Source organism: Cetorhinus maximus, chromosome 12, assembly GCF_964194155.1.
Source record: "Cetorhinus maximus chromosome 12, sCetMax3.hap1.1, whole genome shotgun sequence".
NCBI lineage: Eukaryota > Metazoa > Chordata > Chondrichthyes > Lamniformes > Cetorhinidae > Cetorhinus > Cetorhinus maximus.
The window spans coordinates 56301822-56326334 of record NC_135890.1 but is presented as its reverse complement, the minus strand read 5'-3'; the positions used below and the strand labels follow the sequence as shown (position 1 = coordinate 56326334).

Here is a 24513-nt window from a genome sequence, read left to right as displayed (position 1 = left end):
GCATCAATTTATCACATGTCTGTGGGGAGCAGCAAATGTATTGAACAACGCTGACCTGGACAGTTCAGAGTGTGTGACACATCAACTTAGCTCAGCTAATAGAACTCTCACCTGAGTCCAAGTTTGGGTTGAATCCTACTCAAGGGCATATAATCCTGGCTCACACTTCACTACAGTACTTGTGCTTGTGAAACAATAATGGCTCCATCACTGATCTCTAGGGCATCCCCACTTAATACTTGTACCCTGACAGATTTCTTCTTAAAAGAACCTGTTGCTTGGCACCTTTTAGCCAATTCAAAGTCCATTTTCTAGATGTAACTTCACAGCTTTGCGCTTGAATAATAACTGGAGAGTTCTCCCCAGTGTCCCCGACAACATTCACCTCTCAAGTAACATTATCTGGTGCTCTGTGAAAGCAAAACATAAGAACAAGTAACAGGTGGCTCTGTTGGGGGTGGGGAGGGGGGATGGGGGAAAAAACTAAAAACAAATAGACTAAGTAGACTGGGTGACCGCTTTGCGGAACACCCTCACTCAGTCCGCAAGCATGGCCCAGACCTCCCTGTCGCTTGCCATTTCAACACACCACCCTGCTCTCATGCCCACATGTTTGTCCTTGGCCTGTTGCAATGTTCCAGTGTAGCCCAATGCAAACTGGAGGAACAGCACCTCATCTTCCGATTAGGCACTTTACAGCCTTCTGGACTGAATATTGAGTTCAACAACTTCAGATCATGAACTCTCTCCTCCATCCTCACCCCCTTGTTTAATCCAATTATGTTTTTATATATAATTCATTATCTATTTTTTCCCTAACCCCACCCTCTCCCCCAAACAGAGCCATCTGCCACTTGTTTCTATGTTGTGCTTTCACAGAGCGCTGACCCTTGTTCTGCTATTAACACATTCTACTCTCTTGCCTCTATGCCACTATCAGCAGCTTCTTTAGTCTTTAACAGTCCCATTAACACTCCCTTTGTCCTGTGTTCATAACATCTTTGTTAAATTTCTCCTTAGCTCCCACCTATCCCTGACCTTCTATTTTGCTCCACGCCCTCTTAAACAGTATAAAATCCATCACAGTTCTACTTCTCCTTAGCTCTGAAGTAGAGTCATATGGACTCGAAATGCTAACTCTGTTTCTCTCTCCACAGATGCTGCCAGACCTGCTGAGGTTTTTTTTTTTGCATTTTCTGTTTTTATTATGGTTACACAGTTATATATATTATAGTCTACAAAGTCCACTTAAGATGCCATTGCCTCAAAGATGTTAAAGAGGTTGGTCAGACAGGGTCTACCCATGCCTGAATCTATAACAAATTGCTTGAAAAAGAGACAAGTGTTCTCCCAGTGACCTGGTCAACAAAACTTGGTTAGTTGGGGATTTCTGTATGTGCTACATAGGAATTCTGCTCCAAGTCCAAACTGTTCATAAGAGTTGTCCCAGCACTGCTCCCTGTGGAACACTGCCACTTTTCCACACTCAGTCCTCCTCCTCCTTCAGGTACCATGTCCTATGAGGGCATTGACGACCATGGACTTCCACTGGATTGGTCCATGCTTATGCTTGGCAAAGTACTGCAGTGGTTTGTTGTTACCTTCTGCAGTATGGTTGGCCAGAAAACTCTCCTACTCTTACCGACTGCCGTCAGGCATATTGGAAGGATTTACAGGCTAATAATCAACCTGTTTGGCTACATTATGAACGCACCTTCCATGGCCATCAAGTCCTGAAGTAGGACTCGAACCCAGAGCTCTGGCCCAGAGGTGGAGACACTACCACAGCGCCACAAGACCTCTCCCCAATCTCAGTAGTTACTCTTTAGCCCTACTCTGGTTTGTAACCAGCTTGCTATCCAACCATAAGTATGGTCTCAAACAACATCACCCAAAGTGGATTAACCAATCATTCAGGTAAGTTGCTGTTTGTGGGATCTTGCTGTACACAAAGATTTTGGCTCATTTGTCTACATGACAGGAACTGCACTGTAAGAGTCATTCACTGGATGCGAAGTGTGGTCTTGCGGGTGTGATCAGGCACTGTATCAATTGCAAGTCGCTTCTTTTTGCTCTGATGAGAGGTTGAACAGGAGGGTGGTCGAGTTAGCGGAATGGGACTGGCCGAAGTTTTGTCAGGGAAATGGTGTGCAAGCAGAAAATGGAATAGGCAACAAACTGCATTTATATAGCACCATATGTGGTAAAATGTCCCAAAGCAATTCACAGGAACATCACCAGACAAATGTGACACCAAGCCACATAAAGAGATTATAATCGATGACTGAAAGCTTGGTCAGAGATCTAGGTTTCAAGGAGTGAATTAAAAAAGGGGGAGAGAGAGATGGAGGGAGTGAGTTCCAGAAATCGGGACCGAAGCAGCTGAAGGTACACCCAACAATGGTGAAGCGAAGAAAACTGCGAAGGCCTAGGAAGCCAGAATGGGAGGAGCACAGAGAGCTCAGTGCATAGAATGGCTGGAGGAGGTCACACAGACAGGGAGAGGTGAGACCATGGAGGGATTTAAACATAAGGAATTATAACTTAGGGAGAGCCAATGTAGGTCAATGAGCACAGGGGTGAAGGGTGAGCAGGGCTCAGTGCCAATCAGTGTACGGGCAGCAGACAAAATGGTGAATGATTAAATAGACAATCAATTAGATGAATAGCATGAAAGGTCTCTGATGACTAGTTGGAGTTCCAAGTCAGAGTTGAGAATCGAGTAACTATTATGGATTATCCTCACTAATGCACTGAACGAACAAATAAAATGAGATTTCTGTTCTTAAATGTAAAGCAGTTAGAAATGTAAATGGAGACACTGCCACTATTTCCTGACTGAAATCTACACAGGCCGATGCCAACATGCCGACACCAGGACATGATGTGGAACGCGCTCCACTTTAAAGGGAATCTGGCAGATTTGCTCCAGTGCAAGGAACAGCTTGATGTAATTTTCAAAAGCCGTCCACAAGAGTTTTACGAGAGGAGCTGCAAGCGGACTGCAACACTGGTTATGAAAACAAGGAAATCTGAAAATGACACTGGAAGGCAACAACATTCTGCTTAGGTGCTAATACTGAGAAACAACAATCTCCGGCGAGCTTGTAGAAAGGAAACCAAAGCAGGATACAGGAAGGTCACTTTGAAAGTCTGGCAAAATTGAAAAATATTTTTAAATGAGGTAATTACTGACAGACATAGCAGGCTACCGGCCGTTACAAAAGGTTGTTCATTTTTCAAAAGAAACGCTGTTTTGTTAGAAGGATGTTAGAACCAAACCGAAGGGACTATACTTAAAGCGAATGCACAGTGGGTTGGGGTGCAACAACATTACTAGCTGTCGACTCACCTTCAAATAAACAGCCACTGTCTCGTTCAGATGATCAGGAACACCCTGTACAATTCTGAAATAATTGTCAATAATTTCCAAATTCCCTTTTTCTTTTCCAACAAAAGCACAGTTCCTAGCCTCCCCTGCTCATGTACAGTGTGAACCTCTTTGAAAATATTCATTAAAACCTCATCTATTTTCCTTGCTTCGTTCCGTGAGGATTCCAGGGTGTAGCTCATCAGGTCCAGATGTTTCTGTAGACATTTCGCTCCTCATATTTCTTCTGACATACGCTTCGTATAGATCCCTCTGCCAAAATGACTGGCTCTGAAAATCGTACACTGTCTTCATTTATTTCAGCTCCTCAGACTCCAGCGGACATCTGGATCTGTGGGCGATGGTGCGGTGGGGGGTGGGGGAGCTGGGAGGAAAGTAAAAATGACAAAAAAGGAGGAAAGAAAAATACGGCCCAGAAGTAGTTTCAACTATTGCTTTTTTGGAAAACACAATCTTTACAATCCACCACATTTAAACGCAACTGATCTTTCTCCAATTTAGGGTTTACAAGTAAACCTTTTTGTATTCATAAAAGCCTCGCTGACCTGAGGATTAGGAGAACTGCCATTTCATTAATTGGGTATAGCTTGATTGCAGGCACGCCAAAATTTCTCTTAATGAATTAATCTAATGCTAATTAGTTCCAGACACGGAAACATTACAAAGCACGTGCCTGAATTCCTTGAACAGAGATCGAAGCAGTTTACATGGGCCAGCTCTGTAAATTCACAAACAAGAAAGGCAAACAGAATGTGTAAATACTAACCATTTTTCTTTAAGAAGAAAGGCAATTTTGTGTGCAGAAGTGCATTGTGGTTGTTACTGGTCTCGGTAATCCAGAGAACATGGGCACAATTTTTGCCCTGTGGTCAGGATTCTGACATCGGGCACATTGCCAAGTCCTGAACCCGGGTTGTGTGTTGTCAGATGCTCAACATGGTCTTTGAAAGGATGGCCAATCCGTGGCCAGGGAGAATGTTTGCCATCCAATTCAGGACAGCAGGTACGCTCCTGAAGCTGGAGGGTCAATAGAAGGCTCCGCCAGCAATGACACACAGGCAGGCTGACCGTCCAAAGTGGGAGCTGCCGGTGCAGGTAAGAGAGAGGGAGAGGGCGCCTCATGGTGGAAGTGCCCTCTGAACAGAGATTTCAAAACTTTTCAATTTAAAAAGACCACAGCTACCTGGCTCTCGTCTTGGAGTGGCAGCCCCTCTACTGGGTGGCCAGAGGCTGCAACCAAAGCCCAACAGCCATGGTGAGTGTGGAGCAAGTGGGATTCTTACTAGGATGGAGCAATGCCACCCCCATCACCATTGGTCTGTCACTGCCACACTGCCTCCATCTCCTGGCTGCTTTTTGACCTCAGTGGGGGGGGGGGGGCCCGCAAGCCAACAGGACGAATCCAGTCAGCTTCTGCTGAATTACCTTAATAGACCATTTAATTGGCCTAAAAGGCTGCCCATCATTTGTAGATAGGTAGTCATCACCACGTCTCTATCCCAGAATGAAAATCTCCTGGAGGCAGGAACAAGCCGGCAACCCAACAACCACTCGCTGACACTAATGTTTGGGCCTACTCACCTCCAGTTCCCTCCCTCCGACAGGAAACCAAGATTCTGCACCCATGAGTTCAAATCCCACCACTGCAGTTGTAGAATTTTCAATTTGGTTTTTGTTTGAAATTTGGGAATAAAAACACTGATGTCAGTAAAAGTGAAGTTGTTTTAGTTTTGTAAAAACTCACGTTCTTTAGAGAAGGAAACCTGCTGTCTTTACCGGGTCTGACCTATACGTGACTCAGGTCTCACGGCAGCATGGTTGACCCTTACCTACACTCCGAAGTTGCCCAGCAAGTCCTCAGTCATATTTAACCAATATTTAACAATTTAACCATTTCAAGGCAACTAGAGATGAGTAATAAATGCCAATTTTGCAGTGGTGCCCACATCCCGAGAATGAATTAAAGGGTTTATTGCAGTGAAACAGTTTCGAGCAGTCCTCCCTCCTGCTTTGCTCTAACTCCACTTTCAACCATTGCTTGGAATTCAGATGTGCAATCTTGGTTGAAACTGGGCAATATTTGTGAAGTCATAGAATCTTTGTGGCACAGAAGGAGGCCATTCGGCTCACTGAGTCCATGTTGGGTCACGTGGTCAAGGCCGTTTCGTGCTCAACGTACAGGTCGAGTATCCTTTATCCGTAAATTCGAAAACTGATCACATCCAAAAACCACACTTTTTTTTTAACCTTATCGACCTTTAGCGCGAGAAGTCTGTGACCCAAGCCGATGGGAATCTCACCAACTGAACCCGGCCTTTAGCGCCGGAAGTTTTTCTGCACTGTTTACCTCTTCTACAAGCAGAATCGCAGATGGTTCCACAGCGGGGAACTTACTAATACCACCCTACATTTATTATTCAGCGGTACATTTTACTTTTCTAGCTGTTTTATTTACTTTAGGCCATAGCTAGCCTAGGCTTAGGCTTTTGTAATGTAAGTAGGCCTCGGCCTATATGCGGCATCTGAAAACCAGAATTATCTGAAATCCGAAACACCCTCAGCCCTGAGGGTTTCGGTACAGGATGCTTGGCCTGTAGTGAGAACCAGAAAACAGGAAAAGATCCTTTTCAATTTCCCACCCAGCATCAGCAATTTAAGCACAGCACAGCTGAAAGGCCATAGAAAACTCTCCCCACTGCCAACTACTCCAGTCGAGCTGGCACTTCCAAACCATGGGCTCTGTTTAAATGAACTTGGTAAATTTTAAACTCCAGCCTACCAGGATCATAAAGAATGAAAATAACCCACTTGTATTTAATAGAAAGATTTAGAAAGCTTTAAAATCCTGCACAGTTGGCATTTCTGGGAATAGAATAAAGAAGCACCAGGTTCTTTATGTATTTCATAAGTAAAACAATTTATCACAAAATAGGTCACCATTAATTTGCATTCCCTGCGTGGAAATAAGAGATTTAATACCACATAATCCGGTTGCTGATTGGTGGCTGGGTTGTTATGATAATCTGATTTTACTGACTAGTGCACTAATCCCTTCACAAACAGACAGGAAAATACCAGTATCAACAAGTGCTCAGTCCACTATCAGAATCACTGTCTAAAGACACAGTGAACTCTCACACAGGAGCTAGCAGGGTCATTCGCAGGCCAACACACTATCGTTGCACAATCGAACATCAAAGTAGCACATTGGAACATCTTAAATAAAACAGGTGCAGAGGAAGCATGTTCATCATCGGTTCGGACACATTATACTTTTACATACAGAGGATTTCACACAATTGACTGAGTTGTCACTTTATTTTACTTCCAAGCCTGTGTGCAAAATCCATCCGGTATGATTACTGTACAGCAAGTTGCAACGCACAATAAATGTAACACACTACTATGATAGCTGGAAAATGCTTACATTAGGTAGGTGTGTAATTATAACAGGCCTATCTGTCATAGAATTAATGTCAGGTTCTACACATACGCTGACAGTATCTGTACCCAACTCTACCTCACCACCGCCGTTCTGGACTCCGCCACTATCTCTGTCTGTTACATTGTTTGCCTGATGTCCATTACTGGATGAGCAGAAACTTCCTCCAGTTAAATATCGAGAAAACTGAAGCAGCTGTCTTTGATCCTGCCACAAACTCCATTCCCTAGCTACAGACTCCACCCTTCTCCCTAGCAACTGCTGAGGCTGAGCCATGCTGCTTGCAACCTTAAGAGTCCAATTTCACCCTGAGATGAGTTTCTAACCACACATCTGCACCATCATTAAGACTGTCTGTTTTCACCTTTGTAACATCACCTGACTCCCCTGCCTCAGCTCATCTGCTGCTGAAATCCTCATCCACGTCTTTGGTACCTCTAGACATGACTATTCCAACAACACAACTGTCTTCCACCCCCCCACAGACTTGAGGTCCTACAAAACTCTGTATCCTAATTCTCACCAAGTCCCATTCACCCCTGTGCTCACTGACCTAAATTGACTCTTAAGAAATGTTTTGAGATATTCTGGTTTGCAAATCCCTACATGACTTCACCCCTCCCCCATCTCTGCAGCTTCCTCTAGACCCACAACCCACCAGGATATTGGTACTCATCTAATTCTGACATTTTGAGCATCTCCGATTTCACTGCTCCTTCACTGGACAACCGCCTCGGCCTGAAATTCCCTCCCTAAACCGCTCCAGCTCTCTCTCCTCCTTTTCTTCCTAAGAACGACCTCTTTTAGCGAGCTTTTGGTTATCTGTCCTGCTATATCCTTATGTGACTCAGTGTTAACATTTTGATCAGTAATGCTCCCATAAAGCACATTGAGGTATTTTGCTACCTTAAGTGTTATCTGTTATATGAACAAAGGTTGTAGAATGCAAATGTTTATATCGTATACCTTAAGGGGAGGCAGTAGCACAGTGGTATTGTCACTGGACTAGTGTTCCAGAGACCCAGGGTAATGCTCTGAGGACATGGGTTCGAATCCCACTATGGCAGATGGTGGAATTTGAATTCAATAAAAATCTGGAATTAAAAGTCTGATGATGACCATTGTTGTAAAAACCCATCAGGTTCCCTAATGTCCTTCAGGGAAGGAAACCTACTGTCCCTACCTGGTCTGGCCTACATGTGACTCCAGACCCACAGCAATGCAGTTGACTCTTAAATGCCCTCTGAACAAGGGCAATTAGGGATTGTTAATGCCTTAGCAGGGCCTAAAATGGGAAAGATCTTTTCCTAATGATGATCTCTGAGACTATCCTGTAGGAATGAAGGACACAACAGTCCAATGGGTGAAAAAAAGGAAAAGGTTACTGAAATAGAATTTCTAATCCACAGTTATTCATCCAAGAGTGTCACCAGTAAGGCCAACATTCATCATCCATTTCTAATTGCTCTAGAGGAAGTGGTGGTGAGCCGACTTCTTGAACCGCTGCAGTCCCTGTGGATAGTTCAATACTGGGCGGTCTGTCTGGTTCTATATTATTGAGTGACTTACTAGGCCATTTCAGAAGACAGTTAAGAGTCAACCACATTGCTGTGGGTCTAGACTCACATTTAGGCCAGACCAGGTAAGTATGGCAGATTTCCTTAAAAGACATTAGTGAACCAGGGTTTTTTAGGACAATAGTTTCAAGATCATCATTACTGAGGCAAGCTTTTTACTCCAGATTTATTAATGAACGAAATTTAAATTCCTCAGTTGCCGTGCGGGGATTTGAACCCATAGCTCAGGGGCATTAGTTCACATCATTGCAATGGGAGTTAGAGGAGTGTGTGTGCTCCTGTAATTCCTTCAGTCGAGCATCTCTTCCAATGCAATTGCCAAACGAACGAATGCTATACTCTAGACCTTAGCACTATGATCCTGGGGATAAAGGAGAGGAAAACAAAGCCATATTGGCTTCCAGTATTCAAATACAAAATAAAAAACAAATAGCTCTTTCCCCCTTTCCTAAAGAAATGAGTTCAGGCTCTTTTATCAGTGTCACCAAAGAACAAGTATGATTAAATAATAAAAGGATTCAACTCCAATTGAGCCAAACAACCTCCTTCCGAGCTCAGGGACTGATTGTATTTAAGTAAGTGAATAATGCAAAGGAGATCACAAAGCAGTTTGGGATTTGAATGATGGATACATCACACAAGAACAAAGCTAGCGTGGCCTACATGCTTCATGAGCAGGGTTTAGTCAGTTGTCAAAGTGTGCTGCATGCAGCTGAAACAAAAGTCTCTGATTGGCATTTCAATATAGTCTGCAATGAAAATATCTGTTTGGAATTTCCTACATGTGTGTGTGCAAACCAGAGGTTATACCTGATGCTGTACTCATTTTGTCGATGTCAACTCACCCCCAAGAAGCCTCCCAACCTCATTAGAATATACCCAAACTTAAAATGGGTGTCAATGGGGCAGAATCGGTGGAAACAGTACGGGCCAAGCCTCTGGTATTCATATGAACACATGAAACAGGAGCAGAAGTCAGCCATTTGGCCCCTCGAGCCTGCGCCGCCATTCATTAAGATCATGGCTGACCTGTTTGTGTTTCAAATTCCACATTCCCATCTACCCCCAATAGCCTTTGATTCCCTTGCCTAACAAGAATCTATCTGCCTCTGCCTTAAAAATATTCAATGACCCCGCCTCCTCCACCTTCTGAGGCAAAGACTTCCAACCCTCAGAGAAAAAAATTCTCCTCATCTCTGTCCTATACGGGTGACCCCTAATTTTAAAACAGTGCCCCCTCGTTCTGGACTCACCCACAAGAGGAAACATCCTTTCCACGTCCACCTTGTCATATTCCTTCCTGACATTTTGGTTTCAATTCATTCATCTATCATTATCACAGAAAGTTTACTGCACAGAAAGAGGCCACTTGGCCCATTGTGTCTGTGCTGGCCGAAAAAATGAGCCACCCAGCCTAATCCCGCTTTCCAGCATTTGGTCCGTAGCCCTGTAGGTTACAGCACCTGCCGTGCATATCAAATAGAATCATAGAAAGTGAAGACTGATGGAATACTCTCCACTTGCCTGAGTGAGTGCAGCTCCAACAACACTCAAGAAGCTCGACACCATCCAGGGCAAAGCAATCCGCTTGATTGGCACATTCTTGCACATTGCATTTTTGCACATCAGACACAGAATATTCTAAATACTGTAATTGGGGGGAGTTTTTTTTTAAACATAACTGATACTCATGCATTAAGAATGCATTAAAAGAAACAGAAGATACAGAACAGTTCTAACTCAGGCTAATTTTTTAAATAAAATGTGGAGGGTGGGGGCAATTTTTGGGCAGAAGGTTTGTTGGGGTCGAACATAAAAGATTGAGGAAACTTGGATGTACTGCAGCTACATGCACAACTCAGTCATGCCCAAAATTCCTAAACCACTTAAACTACACAAGCGGCTTGTGCCTAGGTTACAAGCGTCTCTGGGTGGAAACTCCAGTCCACAGTGTCCATTCTTACATCATTTATACCTTACGTTAAGAAAAACTCACTGTCTGCTTAGACAAACACTGGGAGGCAATGATGCCTTAGTATTTGCATATCTATAATTATTGCATAATACACAATTTTACAACTTTGAAAAAAATCACATAAGAATGAAGAAAAAACAGACAAAATTTGCATTCACGCCTTGGACGTCCTGAGGTCACAAAATTCTTCACAGCCAATGACAGTGTCCGTACGATTACGTATAGAAATAGCATTTGCCATTTTGCACAGGGCAAGGTCCCACAAACATCAATGAGATAAATGGCCACATAATTTGCTTTGCTGGGGAGAATGTTGCCCAGGAGATAGCTTCTGCTCTTTTTCAAAATAATGGAAACTTTTACATACTCTCACCTCACCTGATAAAGTGTAACTGCCCTTGACATCAAGGCAGCATTTGACCAAGTGTGGCATCAAGGAACCCTAGCAAAACTGGGGTCAATGGAAATCAGGGGGGAAACTCTCCGCTGGTTGAAGTCATACCTAACAAAAAGGAAGATGGTTGTAGTTGTTGGAGGTCAATCATCTCAAGTTTCAGAATATCACTGCAGGAGTTCCTCAGGATAGTGTCCTGGGCCCAACCATCTTCAGCTGCTTCATTAATCACCTTCCTTCCATCATAAGGTCAGAAGTGGGGATGTTCACTGCTGATTGCACAATGTTCAGCACCATTCGCTACTCCTCAGATACCGAAGCAGCCCATGTCCAAATGCAGCAAGACCTGGACAATATCCAGGCTTGGGCTGACAAGTGGCAAGTAACATTTGCGCCACACAAGTGCTAGGCAATGACCATCTCCAACAAGAGAAAACCCAATCATCACCTCTTGTCATTCAATGGCATTGCCATCGCTGAATTCCCCACTATCAATATCCTTGGGGTTCCCATTGACCAGAAACTGAACTGGACTGGCCATATAAATACTGTGGCTACAAGAGCAGGTCAGAAGTGAGGAATCCTGCAGTAAGTAACTCCCCTACTGACTTCCCAAAGCCTGTCCACCATCTACAAGGAACAAGTCAGGAGTGTGGTGGAATACTCCCCACTTGCCTGGATGAGTGCAGCTTCAACAACACTCAAGAAGCTTGACACCATCCAGGACATAGCAGCCCACTTGATTGGCCCCATATCCAAAAACATTCACATCTCCACCACTGATGCACTGTAGCAGCAGTGTGTACCATCTACAAGCTGCACTCCAGGAACTCACCAAGCCTCCTTAGATAGCACCTTCCAAACCCACGACCACTACGATCTAGAAGACCAAGGGCAGCAGACACATGGGAACATCATCACCTGGGAGTTCCCCTCTAAGTCACTCACCATCCTGACTTGGAAATACATTGCCATTCCTTCACTGTCGCTGGGTCAAAGTCCTAGAACTCCCTTCCTAACAGCACTGTGGGTGTACCTACCCCACAGGGACTGCAGCGGTTCAAGAAGGCAGCTCACCAGCACCTTCTCAAGGGCAATTAGGGATGGGCAATAAATGCTGGCCCAGCCAGTGATGCTCACATCGCATGAACAAACAATAAAAAAAAACAGGCTTTGGTTTAAACTCTCAGCTGAAAGACGACACCTCCAGTGTGGTATTCCCTCAGTATTGTCAGCCTGGGTTGTGTACTCAAATGCTGCAGTGGGTTTTGAACCTACAATCATCTGACTCAGAGCTGGCACTGCTACCTGCCTACAGTGTATGGAAACTACAGCCATAATTTTCCATGAATGAGGCCGTGGAATCCACAGCGAAGAGATAATACTCAGCTCTTCAAACTCACAGCTGATCACTTTGGCTTACTTTAAGATGCTGCCATGGCTGCACTGCAGGATCCTTTCAAGGAGATTTACCTGCTTCTATGAAATTATCCCTCGCCCATTTGCAGAACCAAAGGATTAAAGATATTTAGAAACAAATCCCTGGGATTTAGCTGCATCTAGTCATCATCTCATCACCCTAAGCAAGAGATTCTGTAGCAGTGAAATCCTACAGCACGTTACACAGTTCTTGGTGTCTTTTATCATTTTTTGAGAAAGGAAAGAAGAATTTTATATAGCGCTTTCAGGGCCTCAGGGCACCTCAAGCTGCTTTCCAGGTGGTGGCATGGTGCGAATGTCACTGGACTAGTAATCCATCTGGGACATGGGTTCAAATCCCACCATGGCAGCAGGTGGAATTTGAATTCAATTAATAAAATTAAACCTTAGTCTCAGTGATAGTGACCATGTGACTATTGTTGTAAAAACCCATCTGGATGGAAATCTACCACCCTTACCTGGCCTGGCCTACATGTGACTCACTCCAGACCCACAGCAATGTGGTCAACTCTTAACTGCCCTCTGAAATGGCCTAACAAGTCACTCAGTTCAAGGGTAATTAGGGATGGGCAACAAATGCTGGGCTTGCCAGTGACACCCACATCCCATCAAAGAATTTTAAAAAAAGTCAACACTAGCCTCGATTATGCTTTTTTATTTTAACCAGTTATTGAGTCAAATTCTTAGGAGAGCCGGAGTGGTTCAGTGGGTAGCTCTGCTGCCTCTGAGCCATTAGGTCCTGGGTTCAGGTCCCATTCCAGAACTTGCTGCCTATGGAGGAACCCAGCCACTGGTGCAGCCAAGCCAGCGTGTATCGGTGTCAGTCACCAGCCCCGACAAATCCACAGAGCTGACTGTTCAACCAACATTGTGGAGAACCCATGTAACATTGGAAAAGCTGAAAGAGGAATCATAGAGTCCTAGTATCATTATAGCACAGAATGAGGCCATTTGGCCCATCGAGTCCCTGCTGGCTCTCTGTAGAGCAGTCATTTTTCTTTCGGCCATTCCCTCACCCCCAGTTTCAGTTCCAACTGCCTAAAATGAAAGTTTCAATAATAGCCTTCCGGTTGGACACATATCGGTAATCAATGTCAGCCTTGCCAACGTTACTTGCAACCCAAAAACAAATTCTTTAAAAGTCAAGTTGGTGGGGTGGGGCAGAGGGGGGAGGTTTGCCATCCATTGGGCCAGACGGGTCAACCAAAAGGCCCTTTCTGCCCCTGGGATTCCAAATGAACATTATGTCCACAAACACTGCAACCACAGCTCCCCCCCAATCACCCCAGAAAATGAAGCCACTTCAGGTCAAAAACCCTCAGGCAGAAGAGATGCTCAAACAATGAAAGTTTGCTTCGGGCAGTCCCACCCAGCACAGAACTGCCACAGCTGTTCAGTGGCTTGTCTTTAAATAAGAAAACATGAAAAGATAGTCAGAGGATTCAATTCCAAATTAATTGAAACTCCCAGTTAATCACAACAGCAAATGGTCCTTGCGTGAGGTGAAGGGAGAGCAGATCCCTTGAGGAACCAAAATGCGGGCTCACTCTTCACAGGCTAGCTCCCCATATTCCAAATCCTTCATCACGCTAGGACTCACTTTGTGCAGCGTCACAGCGAAGGTTGATAATGTGTTCCCCACGACTGTGCGCACATTTCTCTTTAAGATAATTAGCTGGCCAGGCCTGCAGTCGGCAGGGATTATTAATAACCAAATGCATCCACACCTGTGCAACTAGATTAGCATCCATCAGACACCAACCCAGTTCAGGGACAGGCTGCTGATCAGAGATGCTGAGAAATGTGTAGCTCTGGATTCAGCGCCAAAAGCCTAAATTTGAAAAGTTATAAGTAACTGGGGATATAATAGTATCACAAAAGCAAAATACCACTGATGCTGGAAATCTATTTCAAACAGAAAATACTGGAAAAACTCAGCAGATCTGGCGGTAGTGTGGAGAGAGAAACAGAGTTAACGTTTTGAGTCCGTATGACTCTACTTTGGAACTGGGGAGAGGTAAAAATGCTGTTGAAAGAGAGGGGAGGGGCAGGTGGAGCAAAATAGAAGGTCAGGGTTAGGTTAGAGGGCATGAGGTTAACTGGCAAAGATGTCATGGGATACAAGACAAAGGGAGTGGTAATGATAGTATTAAAGACTAAAGCTTTGGTCCAGAGTAGGTGTCAATAACAAACTAAAGATCAGCACTGTCTGAAAGCAAAATAGCAGAATGTGTTAATAACAGAAAAAGGATCAGCGCTGTTTGAAAGCAAAAACATGAGAACAAGATACAGACTGACACTTGGGGAAAAAAAATCAAAAATGGAGGAGAAATTTCATGGTCTGAAGTTGTTGATCTCAATGTTGAATCCAGGAGACTGTAAAGTGCTTAACTGGAAGATTAGGTGCTATTCCTCCAGCTTGCATTGGGTTTCATTGGAAGATTGTAGCAGGCCGAAGACAGAAACGTGAGCATGAGAGCAAGATGATGAATTGAAATGGCAAGCGACAGGAAGGTCGAGGCCATGCTTGTGAACTGAGCGAAGGTGTTCCACAAGCAGTCACCCAGCCTGTGCTTTGTCTCCCCAGTGTAGGGGAGGCCACATTGTGAGCAGTGAATGCAGAAGATTAAATTGAAAGTAGTACAAGTAAATCACTGTTTCATCTGAAGGGGGTGTTTGAGGCCTTGGATGTGAGGAGGGAGGAGGTAAAGAGGCAGGTGTTACATCTCCTGTGATGGCATGGGAAGGGGATGAGGTGTTGGTGGTGATGGAGGAGTGGACCAGGGTGTCACAGAGGGAACGGTCCCTTCAGAATGCTGACAGGGAGGTGAGGGCAAGATGTATTTGGTGATGGCATCATGCTGGAGGTGGAACCATAGAACAGTTACGGTGCAGAAAGAGGCCATTCAGCCTATCATGTCAGCACCGGCCAAAAAGAGTAAAAAGAAACTAGCCGTTCATTTTAATCCCACTTTCCAGCACCTGGTCTGTAGCCTTGCAGGTTACAGCGCTTCAGGTGCAGATCCAGGTACCTCTTAAATGAGTCGAGTGTTTCACCCTGTCGCCAATTTAGGCAGTGAATTCCAGACGCTCACCACCCTCTGGGTGAAAAGGTTTTTCCTCATGTCCCCTCTAATCCTTCTACCAATCACACTTTAAATCTATGCCCCCTGGTAACTGACCCCTCAGATAAGGGAAACAAGTCTTTCCTGTCTACCCTATCTAGGGCCCTCACAATTTTGTACACCTCAATTAGGTCACCCCTTGGCCTCTCTGTTCTAAGGAAAACAACCCTAGCCTATCCAATCACTCCTCATAGCTGCAGTTTTCAAGCCCTGGCAACATTCTTGTAAATTTCCTCTGCACTCTCTCCATAACAATTATATCCTTCCCGTGGCAGAAATGGCAGAGGATGGTCTTTTGAATACGTAGGGTGGTGAGCTGGAAAGTGAGGGCAAGGGAAACCCTTTCATGGCTCTGGGAGAGAGGAAGGAGTGAGGGCAGAAGTGTAGGAAATGGGTCAGACACTGTTGAGGGCCCTGTCAACCGAAGGTGGGGGGGCATTGTCAGCTGAAGAAAAAGAAAGAAATATCAGAAGCACTGTTGTGGAAGGTAGCGTCATCAGAACAGATGCAATGGAGATGGAGAAACTGGGAGAATGGAATGGAGTCCTTACAGGAAGCAGGTTATGAGGAGGTGTAGTCAAGGAAGCTGCGGTAACCAGTGGGTTTATAATGAATATTAGTTGACAGTCTATCAGTACAAGTGGATATCATAGTGCAAGGTCAAAATACTGTCACTCCATGCCTGAAATCTGAGTTGAAGTCTACTTCACTTAAATCCTCAGTGGGAGGAAGACAATGTCTTCATCACAAATGAAGAATTTTGACAATGCAAATCCAATTCTCTAATGCAAGCTAGGCCATAATTGAGCAGCAAATGTACTTTGGGTACATTTACTCAAACAATTATTATGCTGGTCTTGAGCAGTTTTGATTTGCACCAACGCTGACGCTATAGTGTGCATACAACCTGAGTCCAGAGTCAGGGCTGAAATAAGTGTGAAGTGGAGCAAGACTCCCTAGACGAGGGAACACCTTTCTGATTAGCTGTAAAATCAGTTAGACCGCATTTACAGTTACATGACAAATGAATAATTTTGGTAAGAAGCATAATCACTTCAGACTGATGCTAAAAAGCACCCTGGGAAAGGGCCCAAGGTTTAGTGTGGGAATTGAGAAATTTAGACTTGCATCAGTATAGAAGTATTCTCCTGAAATTGGGGCAGTAAAGGAGTTTTAACCTTCAAGCTATCCCTGACGACTTGAGGATGGTTTGATGTGGCCATTGCAGAATACATATGCAGAAAGCTGGTACAGCAAAGGTCCACTAGAAAGTTCTTGGGATGAGGGGCTGAGTAAATTGTGCCAATATTCTGTGGAGCTTAGAAGAATAAGAGGTGATCTCATTGAAACATAAAATATTGTGAAGGGTTTTGACAGGGTAGATACTGAGAGGTTGTTTCCTCTGGCTGGGGAATCTAGATCATGGGGGCATAGTCTCAGGATAAGGGGCAAGTCATTTAGGGCTGAGAGGAGGAAAAATTACTTCACTCAAAGGGCTGTGAGTCTTTGGCATTCTCTACCCGAGGTTGTGGATGCTCCATCGTTGAGTATATTTAAGACTGGGATAGGCAGATTTTTGGCTTCTCAGGGAATGAAGGGATATGGGGAGCAGGCAGGAGTTGAGGCAGAAGATCGGACATGGTTCCACTGAATGGTGTAGCAGGCTCGAAGAGCCATATGGTCAATTCATGCTCCCTCTTTCTTATGTCCTTAACAGAATATTTCTGCATGTTTGCAAAAGCATCGCTTCCATTAATCTACAAAGTGAACCCCACCAACACAAAAATCTTCAAATCACAAACCAGTCTCAAGCCAAAAACTGAGTGTTGGACTTCCAGAATCAGAACAGGTTCTCAATACAATGGGCTGTCCCATACAATGAGCTGTCCATTACAGTGAGCTGAGCTGCCCCACACGGTGAGCTCCTCAATACAATAAGCTGTCCCGTACAGGGAGCCGCCCCTTACAATGAGCTGTCCAGTGCAGTGAACTGCCCCACATAGTGAGCTCCTCAATACAATGAGCTGCTCAATACAATGAGCTGCCCCAAACTAAAAGCTTCAGGTGTAGGATTACATCAAATTTTACAGCACAGAAACAGGCCATTCAGCCCAACTAGTCTCTACTGGTGTTTATGCTTCACACGAGCTTCCTCCCAACCCTCTTCATCTAACTTTAACATGTCCTCCTTCCTCATTCTAGTCTCCATAATACAAAAGAATATCAAGGCACCAGTGATGGTGGAAAAAAAATCCCAAGAACTGAGAGGAAATAACCATCAGAAAAAGATCGAACAGGCTGGGGCTCTTTCCTCTAGAAAGGAGAAAGCTGAGGGGTGACCTGATGAATGTCCTTAAGATGAGGATGTTACCACTTATGAACGAGGTGAGAACTAGGAGTCTTAAATATAAGGCTGACAGTCACTAATGAATCCCGAAAGGAATTCAGGAGAAACCTCTTTACCTAGAGAATGGTGAGAATGCAGAATTTTTTACCACATGCAGTGGTTCAGACAATTAGCATTGGGCAGTTGGATATTAGATAAGCACATGGAAAAAAGGAGTAGAAGGTTATGTTGATGGGGTTAGGATGATGAAGCAGGGTGTGAGAAGGCTCATGCAGTGCTTAAGCACGACATAGGCCAGTTGACCCAATGACCTCTTTCTGTGCTGTAATTTCTACATACGTATCTACCTTCCCCTTAAATGCATCTTTGATGTTTGCTTCATCCATTCAAGTGTATCCAGTTCCACATTCTTTATTCAGGGAGGAATTAACAAAGATACAACATAGATGGAAATGGATTACTGGGTCCTGCACCGAACAATAGGTGATGCATTGAGCAGATCTCAGGGAACCATTGGTTTTCTATTACAGAGGATCTTTGCAATGGTTATGGTTCCAGAGGAGAAACAAAGGGAACAGATTTGAAGACAAAATGGATGGGCTTAGCTTCAGCAAATTTAGCCCACTGCTCTCACAAAAATGTTGACTTCTTCATACGGTATCGCTGTGCCAGTGCTCCCTGTCCCAGCAGTCATTATTCATATACAAGGTTTGATGGGGAACCAAGAGCTACCAAGGTAGGCTACCAAGAGCTTCCTATCCAAGGCCAATCTAAGCTTGACCTGATGGAAACGAGTATGTACTCACTCACACGCACTCTCCCCAACACGCACACTTCCAGTAGGGATCCTGGGTGATTTCCTCTGCCCTCTTCCCCCATCCTAACCCATGGGTTCTGAGACCATCTACCATAGCTCCCTCCAATCTGTACAAACCTGCCTTCAAACTTTGATCAAAGATGGCTAAAGACATGGCGAAGTCCAACTGCCAAAAACGCTGTGTGCAGAGTGGAGGTCATCATACTCAGATTTAATCTTTTAAAGACTCAGTCATGCTTGCGATTTTTCCAAGCTCCGTTGCCTAGTGACCCACATTGTGTACAGTAGAAGAAATGAGTCACTGTTGAATTTGTGTTCTGCTCCAGTCCCACTTTGTTTCAGAATTAGCAAAAATACAACGAGGTATTGTGATCAGCACATCAAAGTGATGGAAGGTGTCATCGACAGTGCTATCAAGCAGCCATCATCTACAAGGCACAAGTCAGGAGTGTGATGGAATACTCTCCACTTGCCTGGATCAGTGCAGTCCCACAACACTCAAGAAGCTGCACAACATCTGGGACAAGGCTTGATTAGCACATTATCCAGCACCTTGAACATCCACTCCCTCCAGCACTAACACACAGTGGCAGCAGTGTGTACCATCTACAAGATGCACTGCAGCAAGTCACAAAGGCTCCTTTGACAGCACCTTCCAAACCCATGACCTCAACCACCTAGAAAGACAACGCCAGCAGATACATGGGAACACCACTATCCACAAGTTCCCCTCCGAGCCACAAACCTGACATGGAACAATATTGCTGTCCCTTCACTGTCACTGGATCAAAATCCATATGTCTCTTCAACAGAACTAAGGACACATAGAAAAGAGGTGAAATATAAGCTGGTTTGCGGGGGGTGGGGGGGGGGGGGGGGGGAGACAGGTAGAGCTGGATAGAGGGCCAGTGATAGGTGGAGATAACCAAAAGATGTCATAGACAAAAGAACAAAGGGGTGTTGACGGTGGTGATATTATCTAAGGAATGTGCTAATAGGTGACATTAAGGGTAGAAAGCAGGACGAGCAAGGTACAGATAGCCCTAGTGGGGGTGGGGTGGGGTGGGGTGGGGGAAAGGGATCAAAATAGGCTAAAAGGTAAAGATGAAACAATGGATAGAAATACATTTAAAAATAATGGAAATAGGAGGGAAAAGAAAAATCTATATAAATTATTGGAAAAAAGAGGGATCGGAAAGGGGGTGGGGATGAAGGAGAGAGTTCATGATCTAAAATTGTTGAACTCAATATTCAGTCCGGAAGGCTGTAAAGTGCCTAGTCGGAAGATGAGGTGCTGTTCCTCCAGTTTGCGTTGAGCTTCACTGGAACAATGCAGCAGGCCAAGGATGGACATGTGGGCATGAGAGCAGGGTGGAGTGTTGAAATAGCAAGTAACAGGGAGGTCTGGGTCATGCTTGTGGACAGACCGAAGGTGTTCCGCAAAGTGGTCAGCCAGTCTGCGTTTGGTGTCTCCAATGTAGAGGAAACCGCATTGGGAGCAACGAATGCAGTAGACTAAATTGAGGGAAGTGCAAGTGAAATGCTGCTTCACTTGAAAGGAGTGTTTGGGCCCTTGGACGGTGTGGAGACGGGAAGTAAAGGGGCAGGTGTTGCACCTTCTGCGATTGCATGGGAAGGTACCGTAGGAGGGGGTTGAGGTGTAGGGGGTGAGGGAGGAGTGGACCAGGGTGTCCCGGAGGGAACGATCCCTGCGGAATTCCACCGGGGGGGTGAAGGGAAGATGTGTTTAGTGGTGGCATCATGCTGGACTTGGCGGAAATGGTGGAGGATGATCCTTTGAATGCGGAGGCTGGTGGGTGATAAGTGAGGACAAGGGGGACCCTATCATGGTTCTGGGAGGGAGAGGAAGGTGTGAGGGCGGATACGCGGGAGATGGGCCGGACACGGTTGAGGGCCCTGTCAATCACCGTGGGTGGAAAACCTCGGTTAAGGAAGGAGGAAGACATATCAGAGGAACTGTTTTTGAAAGTGGCATCATCAGAACAGATGCGACGGAGGCGAAGGAATTGAGAGAATGGGATGGAGTCCTTACAGGAAGCAGGGTGTGAGGAGCTGTAGTCGAGGTAGCTGTGGGAGTCAGGAGGCTTGTAATGAATATTGGTGGACAGTCAATCACCAGAAATTGAGACAGAGAGGTCAAGGAAGGAAAGGGAAGTGTCAGAGATGGACCATGTGAAAATGATGGAGAGGTGGAAATTGGAAGCAAAATTAATAAAATTTTCCAGGTCCAGGCGAGAGCATGAAGCAGCACCGAAGTAATCATCGATGTACCGGAGAAAGAGTTGTGAGAGGGGGCCGGAGTAGGACTGGAACAAGGAATGTTCCACATACCCCATAATGAGACAGGCATAGCTGGGGCCCACTATACCTTTTATTTGGAGGAAGAGAGAGAACAACTCACCGACAAGAATGCCCATCCAGGACCCTCCACCCCTGCCTGTCTCTCTGACCCCATCCCGTCTTCCAATCCCAGCCCCGGCCGTGTATTCACCATACCCCCTGACCTTCCCCTCTCTGATGCTGAACGTTCAGTGCTCAGCAAAGGACTTAGTTTCATACCCTTACGCCCTCATTTCAATGAATTTCGGGCTTGGCACGATGCTGAACTCTTCTTCAGCCGCCTTCGTCTCCGTGCTCACTTCTTTGGGCAGGAGTCCTCTCCCAGTTCAACGGATCCTTTTACCCACCTCCAATATTCTCCCTCCACCTGGACCCCTCCCTCTGGATTCTTACCTTCTCTTGATCTTTTCATTGAGAACTGTCAGCGTGACATCAGTCGTCTCAATTTCTCTGCTCCTCTCACCCATTCTAACCTGTCTCTCTCTTAACTTACTGCACTCCGTTCTCTCAGGTCCAACCCTAACATTGTCATCAAAGCCGCTGACAAGGGTGGTGCTGTTGTTGTCTGGCGCACTGACCTCTACCTCGCGGAGGCTGAGAGTCAACTCACAGACACTTCTTCCTACCTCCTCCTTCCACAGCTTTCAACCTGATAGTTTCCCAACCTCGGTCGGCCCGCTTCTACCTCCTACCCAAAATCCACAAACAGGACTGTCCCGGCAGACCTTTCATGTCAGCCTGTTCCTGCCCCACGGAACTCATTTCTCGTTATCTTGACTCCATTCTCTCCCCCCTTCCCACCTACAACCATGATTCCTCTGACACCCTACACCATATCAACAATTTCCAGTACCCTGGCCCCAACCACCATGGACGTCCAATCCCTCTACACCTCCATTCCCCACCGGGATGGTCTGATGGCTCTCTGCTTCTTCCTCGAACAGAGGCCCGAACAATCCCCATCCACCACTACTCTCCTCTGTCTGGCCGAACTTGTTCTCTCACTGAACAATTACTCCTTAAACTCCCCTCACTTCCTCCAAATAAAAGGTGTGGCTATGGGCACCCGCATGGGCCCCAGCTATGCCTGTCTCTTTATGGGATATGTGGAACATTCCTTGTTCCAGTCCTACTCCGGCCCCCTCCCACAACTCTTTCTCCGGTACATCGATGATTACTTCGGTGCTGCTTCATGCTCTCATCTGGATCTGGAAAAATTTATTAATTTTGCTTCCAGTTTCCACCCCTCCATCATTTTCACATAGTCCATCTCTGACACTTCCCTTCCCTTCCTTGACCTCTCTGTCTCAATTTCTGGTGATAGACTGCCCACCAATATTCATTACAAGCCTACCGACTCCCACAGCTACCTCGACTACAGCTCCTCACACCCCGTTCCTGTAAGGACTCCATCCCATTCTCTCAGTTCCTTCACCTCCGTCACATCTGTTCTGATGATGCCAGTTTCAAAAACAGTTCCTCTGATATGTCTTCCTTCTTCCTTAACCAAGGTTTTCCACCCACAGTGGTTGACAGGGCCCTCAACTGTGTCCGGCCCATCTCCCTCGCATCCGCTCTCACACCTTCCTCTCCCTCCCAGAACCGTGATAGAGTCCCCCCTCCCTTATCACTCCACCAGCCTCCGCATTCAAAGGATCATCCTCCGTCATTTCCGCCAACTCCAGCATGATGCCACCAACAAACACATCTTCCCTTCACCCCCCCGGTGAAATTCCGCAGGGATCGTTCCCTCCGGGACACCCTGGTCCACTCCTCCATCACCCCCTACACCTCAACCCCTCCCACGGCACCTTCCCATGCAACCGCAGAAGGTGCAACACCTGCCCCTTTACTTCCCCTCTCCTCACCGTCCAAGGGCCCAAACACTCCTTTCAAGTGAAGCAGCATTTCACTTGCACTTCCCTCAATTTAGTCTACTCCATTTGCTGCTCCCAATGCGGTTTCCTCTACATTGGAGAGACCAAACGCAGACTGGGTGACCGCTTTGCAGAACATCTTCGGTCTGTCCGCAAGCATGACCCAGACCTCCCTGTCACTTGCCATTTCAACATTCCACCTTGCTCTCATGCCCACATGTCCGTCCTTGGCCTGCTGCATTGTTCCAGTGAAGCTCAACGCAAACTGGAGGAACAGCACCTCATCTTCCGACTAGGCACTTTACAGCCTTCCGGACTGAATATTGAGTTCAACAATTTTAGATCATGAACTCTCCCCTCCATCCCCACCCCCCTTTTTCCAATAATTTATATAGATTTTTCTTTTCCCATCTATTTCCATTATTTTTAAATGTATTTCCATCCATTGTTTTATCTTTACCTTTTAGCCTATTTTGATCCCTTCCCCCCACCCCACCCCCACTAGAGCTATCTGTACCTTGCTCGTCCTGCTTTCTACCCTTAATTAGCACATTCCTTAGATAATATCACCACCTTCAACACCTCTTTGTCCTTTTGTCTATGACATCTTTTGGCTATCTCCAGCTATCACTGTCCCTCTATCCAGCTCTACCTGTCCCATTCCCCCTTTAAACCAGCTTATATTTCACCTCTTTTCTATGTTTCCTTAGTTCTGTTGAAGAGTCATACGGACTCGAAACGTTAACTGTGTTCCTCTCCGCAGATGCTGTCAGACCTGCTGAATTTTTCCAAGTATTTTTATTTTTGTTTTGGATTTCCAGCATCCGCAGTTTTATTGCTTTTATCTTGTAAAAACCCATCTGATTCACTAATGCCCTTTAGGGAAGGGAATCTGTCATTCTTACCTGGTCTGGCCTACATGTGACTCCAGGCCCATAGCAATGTGGTTGACTCTTAAATGCCCTCTGAAATGGCCTAGCAAGCCCCTCAGTTGTATCAAACTGCAACAAAGTCTCATAAAAGGAATGAAACCGAATGGACCACTCGACATTGACCTAGGCACCGGAAACGACAAAGGCAAACTCAGCCCTGTCGACCCTGCAAGGTCCTCCTTACTAACATCTGGGGGCTAGTGCCAAAATTGGGAGAGCTGTCCCACAGACTAGTCATGCAACAACCTGACATAGTCATACTCACAGAATCATATCTTACAAATAATGTCCCAGACTCCACCATCACCGTCCCTGGGTATGTCCTGTCCCACTGGCAGGACAAACCCAGCAGAGGTGGCGGCACAGCGGTATACAGTCGGGAGGGAGTTGCCCTGGGAGTCCTCAACATTGACTCCAGGCCCCATAAAGTCTCATGGCATCAAGTCAATCTTGGGAAGGGAAAACTGCTGATTACCATATACAGCAGCCCCGTAGCTGATGAATCAGTGCTCCTCCATGTTGAACGTCAACTGGAAGAAGCACTGAGGATAGCAAGGATGGAGAATGTACTCTGGGTGGGGGACTTAAAAAAAAAATCATTCAAGGGATGTGGGCGTCACTGGCTAGCCCAGCATTTTCACTGCTCATCCCTAATTGCCCCTGAGAAGGTGGTGGTGAGCCGCCTTCTTGAACCACTGCAGTCCATGTGGTGTAGGTGCATCCACAGGAATGGAATTCCAGGATTTTGACCCAGTGACAGTAAAAGAATGGCAATATAGTTCTGTGCCACTTCAATGTCCATCACCAAGAATGGCTCAGTAGCACCACTGCTGAC

At 45.6% G+C, this 24513-nt stretch overlaps 1 protein-coding gene across 4 annotated transcripts in view; it reads right to left on the bottom strand.

The window, feature by feature from the left end:
* rassf8b (Ras association domain family member 8b) overlaps window positions 1-24513 on the bottom strand; it is a 124648-nt gene that overhangs the window by 49196 nt on the left and 50939 nt on the right. For 2 of the 4 annotated variants that reach the window (XM_078553658.1, XM_078553661.1), the window contains exon 1: window positions 3353-3912. The exons of the other annotated variants lie outside the window; for them this stretch is intronic. The gene's annotated coding sequence lies outside the window, so the exon portion shown is untranslated. Of the gene's footprint in view, window positions 1-3352; window positions 3913-24513 lie in introns of those variants that run through there. 4 annotated transcript variants of the gene reach the window in all.